Source organism: Papio anubis, chromosome 16 (assembly GCF_008728515.1).
Source record: "Papio anubis isolate 15944 chromosome 16, Panubis1.0, whole genome shotgun sequence".
In the NCBI taxonomy this organism is placed as follows: Eukaryota; Metazoa; Chordata; class Mammalia; order Primates; family Cercopithecidae; genus Papio; species Papio anubis.
In genome coordinates this window covers 33410189-33416516 of record NC_044991.1, presented here as the reverse complement: position 1 = coordinate 33416516, position 6328 = coordinate 33410189, and positions in this window count along the sequence as shown.

Here is a 6328-nt window from a genome sequence, read left to right as displayed (position 1 = left end):
AGATGCCATTTGTGCAGGAGAGACCCCAGCACTCTACTGCATTTGAGAGCTTGCCCATGGGCCTGTCATCAGCTCACTGGAGGTAAAACCCAGGGGATCCTCTCTAGACTGAGGAGTTAAGAGCAAAAAGCAGGTGGGCATGGTGGGTCTGGGGAGGATGCAGGTTGAGCCAGGCTCCAGTAACACATTCTCCACCTCCGCCCACCCCATTTCCCACGGTGAGACTCCAGCTTCACTCTCAGCAGGCATGTGATCTTGCAGCTGCATTCCCAGAGGACAGAGCCACATGTCCAGGAGGGTGTTGGATCTCCGAGAGTTTTCAGGGTAACCTGAGCCCTGGGACAGAGGGAGCCTCATCTACAGCGTGTCGTCAAAACCTTCCAACCGACCTCCAGCGAGAAAAATGACACACAGTGCTCCCACTACACACAGGCACAAACCCTGGGAAAACAGCTTCAAGACACACCGTCTGCCCTACTGCAAAGTGCATGCTGAAGTTCTCCTTGCCCTCCTTCCCACTCCATTCTATTTCATTCCACTGCATAGCCTCCCTCCCACCCATCTATTCTTCCCAGCCCCCAAACTGATGCTGGGATTGCCATATCCTGGAAGCCATGTGGAAGGCTTTTATGACTTACAGTCATTTAGGACTTAGAGACCACAGTAAGGAGCTTAGATTTTATTCTAACGGTATTAAGAATGGAGGCGTACACCGAGGTCTTGGAGAATCAAGCAAAGCACTGGGAAAGCAGAAGCATGAGGTCTGGCCAGTCTCAATCTCTGAGACTTCCAAGGTTCCAGCATGACTCTTAGCAGACACCATTACTTGACCAGATGCCCCTTTGAGGGCTGCATCAGGCTTTTAATTCTCCTGAGAGGAGGCAGGAAATGAGCAAGGAGGAGAATTCCTCTGTACCAGCATTGCAATCCTGAGGATGGCAGAGAAGAATCCACCCCAGGAGGCAGAGAACCAGCCAGGGCCTTGCACAGAGTCTTTCCAGAGCTTAAGCTCCGTGTGGCACTCGAGTCCCTCTGCCCTTCCTTCAGGCTCTTGCTTCCAAGAAAGGAAGAGCAATGCTCCTCTCTCTAAACCACAAGTGCTCCATTAGGAGGGCATTTTAACTGTTCATGCCTGAAGCCCAGCTGAACTGTGCATTCCTGACCACGTTAATGATTTCATCAAAAAGGCAAGCATTTTAGGATGAAGGTCCATTGAGGAAGAGTGTAAATCAGCCTTCAGTTCATTAAGTGCAGACAGAGCAAGGAGCCCAGAGAAGATGGAGATCAGAGAACTGACCTCTCACAGCGGCCTCTCAGGGCTGATGGTGTTCTTTATTGCCCTGAATTCTCACTGTTCTCCCTCTCTCTCTCTCTCTCTCTCTCTCTCTCTCTGTGTGTGTGTGTGTGTGTGTGTGTGTCCTTGCTTTTCCGTTTTCATTTTATGACGTTGAAATATTTCTGTCTCTTTGGTTATTTTCTCTTCTTGTCAGCTTCATCTCCTTAGAAGTCCTTACTCTGAAGTCACTCTTCAGTTATACAATGTCATAAAAATCATGAAGATTGAAAAATATATCTTGCATGTGAATAGACATTTCCCTAATTAAAAAATATTTTTAAGTTCAATGTTTTCCAAAACTGAAACTACCGTAATTAGTTATGGGCTGCCCAACTATGGCCTGCCGATGGTGAACCAAGTCTCCTAGACCAGACACCTTGGTCCCTCACTTAGGGGCAGATGGAGAAGGACAGGCCAGAAGAGGATGTGGTCACCAACATTTCTGTCCTCCCTCCATGAACTCAGAACGCGCAACAGCCTGTAGGCATGCTCCTCCTTGCTCTGCACGTTGAAAGTGTTCAAGGCAAACTCCACTGTGGTGAGGAACATAGGATCCTGGGTTATTTTATTATTACCACCCATTTCCTCCTCAGAACACTGGGCATAGGTCACCAGGAGCTGGAAGCCCATGAGAAGCAGTGACAGTGCCCAGGGCAGAGCCTTCCTCCTCTGCGTATTCGACATGATGCAGGCTCCAGCAGCCCCTGCCTTTGCCCTTCAGATCCGTGGTGTCCACCAGAGCCTTCCAGGGCTCAGGTCTGGCCCTTAAATTCACGTGCTGGGGCAGAAACTCCTCCTTCCAGGCCTCATCTCTGTAGTTACACACTGTCTCTCCCACACATGGCCTCTCTTCTTCCAAAGCTGTTTAAATCATCTCCTGTTCAGGGGAGAGGAACAGCACCCAGGCAGCTGGGTTGGGAAAGACCAGCAATGGGAGAGAGAGTGCCCTGAACATGAGGCCCAGCCTCAGCTGCCCCAGCACCTCCACGGGCTAAAGGGGCCCTCCACTGGGCGCCCCAGTGGAGGTCAGAGCCCGGCACAGGAACACAAGTGCAAGAGGTATGAGTCGAAGGTGAGCGCTGGACTCAGTAGTGGAGGTGGGATGGGAGTGGGAGGATGGGTAATAGGCAGGAAAGGATGGAAAGGGGTGACAGTGGACGCTAGGATCGTGGGTGAGCAGGCACAGGGCCCAGAGAAAGCGCTGGGCCTCTTGAGAGAGAGGCGGGGAGCCCGGGAGGCCTGGCGCGAGGTCCTGCAGGTGTCTGCTCCCCTGAGGGTCTCAGGACGGGGGCCCCAGCCTGGGGGTCCTGGGCAGGGGTTGAGGAAACCAAGAGCAGGAGCCCCCAACCCTGTTCTCTGCACCTCCCTGAATGCAGCTTCCCAAGCCAGGGACGCGCTGCCAAGTGCTGGTACTAGGGGCCTGGCTCCTTATGGCTGTCCCTATTCCTCAAAGGTGTTTCCAGGACGGGTGGCCCCTTGCAATTGGAGCAGTGGAGAATCAGAAAGAGGAAGAGGCCCCCAGGGATGGCTGAGGTGCGCCCGTTAGGTTGTCACGGGTGCCCTCTTGTGGCCACAGCCGGCACAGCTCAGCGGCACAGTTTGTGGGTGGAGATTCTGAGCTCTCCACCAAGACCCTCCTAGCCTCCCACTCCAGCAGCAAATGGGGCTCTGAAAAGACTGAATAATGCGCTCTTCCCAGACCAGACTTCAGCTTTGTCCCTGTGAAATACGCCTTCGACGTTTATCCGCAGCTCCTTCTACACTTCAGAAGCAACCAGCATCCCCTGAAGTCATGTTAAAAAGCGAGTTCCTAGTTTCCCCACCCGAAGATTCTGACCCAGTAGCTGTGAGCAGGGCCAGGGAAGCTACATTTCTCACCAGCTTCCAGAGGATGGAGCGTTCCCGGTCTCGAAACCACACTTTGAGTGCTGCAGGCTCAGAATACTTCCTGGGAGGTCCATACAGACCAAACCACAAATAACAAGTAACTCGGCTTGAGGCACATGGAGGTCAGGGGATGAGCATGGTTTTTGTGGGGAACACGGGATGGGGAACAGGCTCAGACAGCATGCCTGGTGATAAAGAGTAAGAATTTGTTTCTAGACCCTGTGTGCAAAGAAGAAGCAACTCAATGTGACCATTCCAGGAAAGCAGCCAGATGTACCAAAAACATCACCCAAGGTGTCTGCATCCTTTCTCTGATGGCGTTGAGTTCGCTGGAACTGCAGCTGAAGCGTAAGTAACGTGGTTTCTTAGCTGGACAGTGATGGTGCACGTGGGGGTAGGAACGGGGTGTCAGTGAGGGTGGAAATGCCTTTGTGGGTTTTGGGATGAGCAGGCCATAAGGTGCTGTGAGAACTAGAATCCTGATGCCTGGAATAGGTTGCGAGTGTCCTGAGAGAGGCCTGCAATGCCCACGGAGGTCACTCTCACCTTGTAAGGTCAGGGGCTGGTGAACTTGGGGCATCCTGCAAATCGCCAGTGAGTCACCGACCATTCTGAGGGCAGATACCCACGTGTACTCCAAAGGGAGTGTCCACACTCGCTCCTACATGAGCGGTAGTTTAGGGTCCTGGGCACCAGCTCTGTCCTCACTGTGCAAAAGGGATGGTGATCCCCACACCCAGATGTGAGACCACGGGTGTGCAGACACCATGGAGTCTAGCAAGTGTGTCTATTTTCTTGTTGAAATCTGGGATGGCCTCCCTTCCCAGGTGGAGAGAGACGGGAATATCAAGACATAGCCAGGTGAAGAGAAGTACATGTGGGCTCCAGGCTGCAGAGCCCCGAAGACGTCAACACGTTGCTGAGGCCAGAGTGAAACCGGAGGGCCCAGAGGGACTGGCTGGTCAGCCCACAGCCGCAGCTCACAGCTCTCTAAGGGGCTATCCCCAGGTCTCAGGTCTGGGAGGCTTTCTCTCCTGAAACCCTTTGTAAGAGTTCTGTCTCACTCAGCTTCTTCCTGGGCACTCGTTGGCCTGTCTGTCTCTGGGGCCACCGGGACTTGTGCGGTGCTCTGTTTGTGTTGCTGGCACCGGCACCGAACACCCATGTGGTCTCATAGGAAGGTCCCAGTAACTCCTCACTGAAATGGACCTGCTTTTCCAGAAACGAGGTCCTGTATTTCTGGGCTCGTTCCTTTGAATGATTAGAGAATGCTGGCAACGACCAGGACCAAGCCACTGGCCCTTTTCTGTGAAGCTGAATGTGAGGTGGCGGACCAGGGGAAGCCCAGTGACTCTTCGGGACACAGGACACTCTCCCCAGCTCCCGCAGACCCTGCAGCTGAGTGCTCTCCCAGGGGTCTGACTCCTGTCCCTCAATGCCCGGCCTACTCAGCCACATGCTCTAAAGGTCCTGTGCGACCTTGCTCACTGTCTCTTTCAAGCCGGACCAGGCTCAGTGGGGCCTGCCAGTTTCCGGATCGCCTGCTGGGCTTCGGGATCACATCCTCAGGACACTCCCTGTTCTCCCTGCTTGGCATTTCCCGAGGAGACTCCCCAGACAAGCCAGCATTTCCAGGGGTTTCCGTGTGCTGGAAAACAAGGCAGCATCCAGGAGATCAAAGGAAGACAGCAGGGGCAGGGAGGAGCCCCGGACTCAGAGCACAGTGGTCCAGTGAGTACTGTCACAGCAGTCATCAAAGGGGCAATTCTGGGCATGGGGGCAGGGGCGGGGGCGGCTGCCAGGGAATTCCAGGGCCCTTTCCACTCCTCCCTCCCCTCGTCCAGTTTTTCCACCTGGGGGGTTCTTCTTAGCTGTCTTCAGCTGACTTTGAGTTTTGATAATCTAACGAATTAATCTCATAGAGACTATGGCAAACTTAAACTGAGAAAGAGAAATTACAATTGAATTAAAAATGACAAAAGGGGAAATAAAAATACAAACATTACCACTAAATATATGAGGCCTAAATCAGGGGTGGCTCATACCATGTGCAAATCGGAAGGCCCTTGGGCTGTTTCTCCTCCCTCCTGTGGGTCCAGCTGGTCCCTCACCCTGGCTGGGTCGGGGGTGCTGCCCTGGGCCTGGGAGCTTTGCTCTGAAGAGGAAGTGCTGCCTCAGTCACCCTCAGCAGTCCTCCTGTTCGCTGGCCTTTGCGGACACACCTGCCTTCCCTCCTCAGTGGGCGTTTGCTAAGCTTCTGCTGTGCTCCCAACGGAATCCTCTCCCATCCAACGCAGCCCAGTGTTTTCTTTCCTAAGTACTTTAGTTTTCAAAAAACTTTAAGTTAATTTAAATTTAAAGGAGTACAAAAATGTCATAATACCACTTATTTTTTATTTTTAAAATTTTCTGTAGAGATGGAGTCTCACTATGTTGCCCAAGCTGGCCTCGAACTGGCCTCAAGTGATCCTCCTGCCTCAGCCTACAATTCCACTTTTACTAAGTGAAATGTAGGTTTCAACATAATAGAAACTCCAAATACCAGTGGCTTAGGTAAACTGGTGTTGCTTTCTCTTTCATGATGCTGACAATGGCTAGAATTCTTACAAGCCTCACTCTTGCTGGGCACTGCCTCGTTGACTCATTTAAGCCTCACATAGAAACAGTCAACCAAAATGGCATATATTTTTACATTTTATGTTTTTAACATTTTGCATAAATAATGACTGTATTTCTCACCACTTTAGGCCTTTACTCAAATCATATATGTGAGTGTCACCTGTGTTGACACTTGTCGCTCTAGCTCCTTCCTTATCAGTGTTTTGCTAAATTCTCCGGGACCTTGTCCTGATGGACTGTAGTTAATTAAGTCCTTCCTGATTTAATTGGGAATGGTGAAATAGGGTGGAGCTTGTAGGATCAGGTGCTTGTGATGATAACTAACAGACTGTGGTTAATTGAAGCATTCTCTACTGACTTGATTTTACACTGGGTTGATTCCATTCGTTTCCTCTTAAATTGGGGTTGCAACGGGCACCTTTGTCCCGGTTTTCATGTGCACCTGTGTGAGAGCTTCTCTAGGGTAGGCCAGAAAGAAAATTGCAG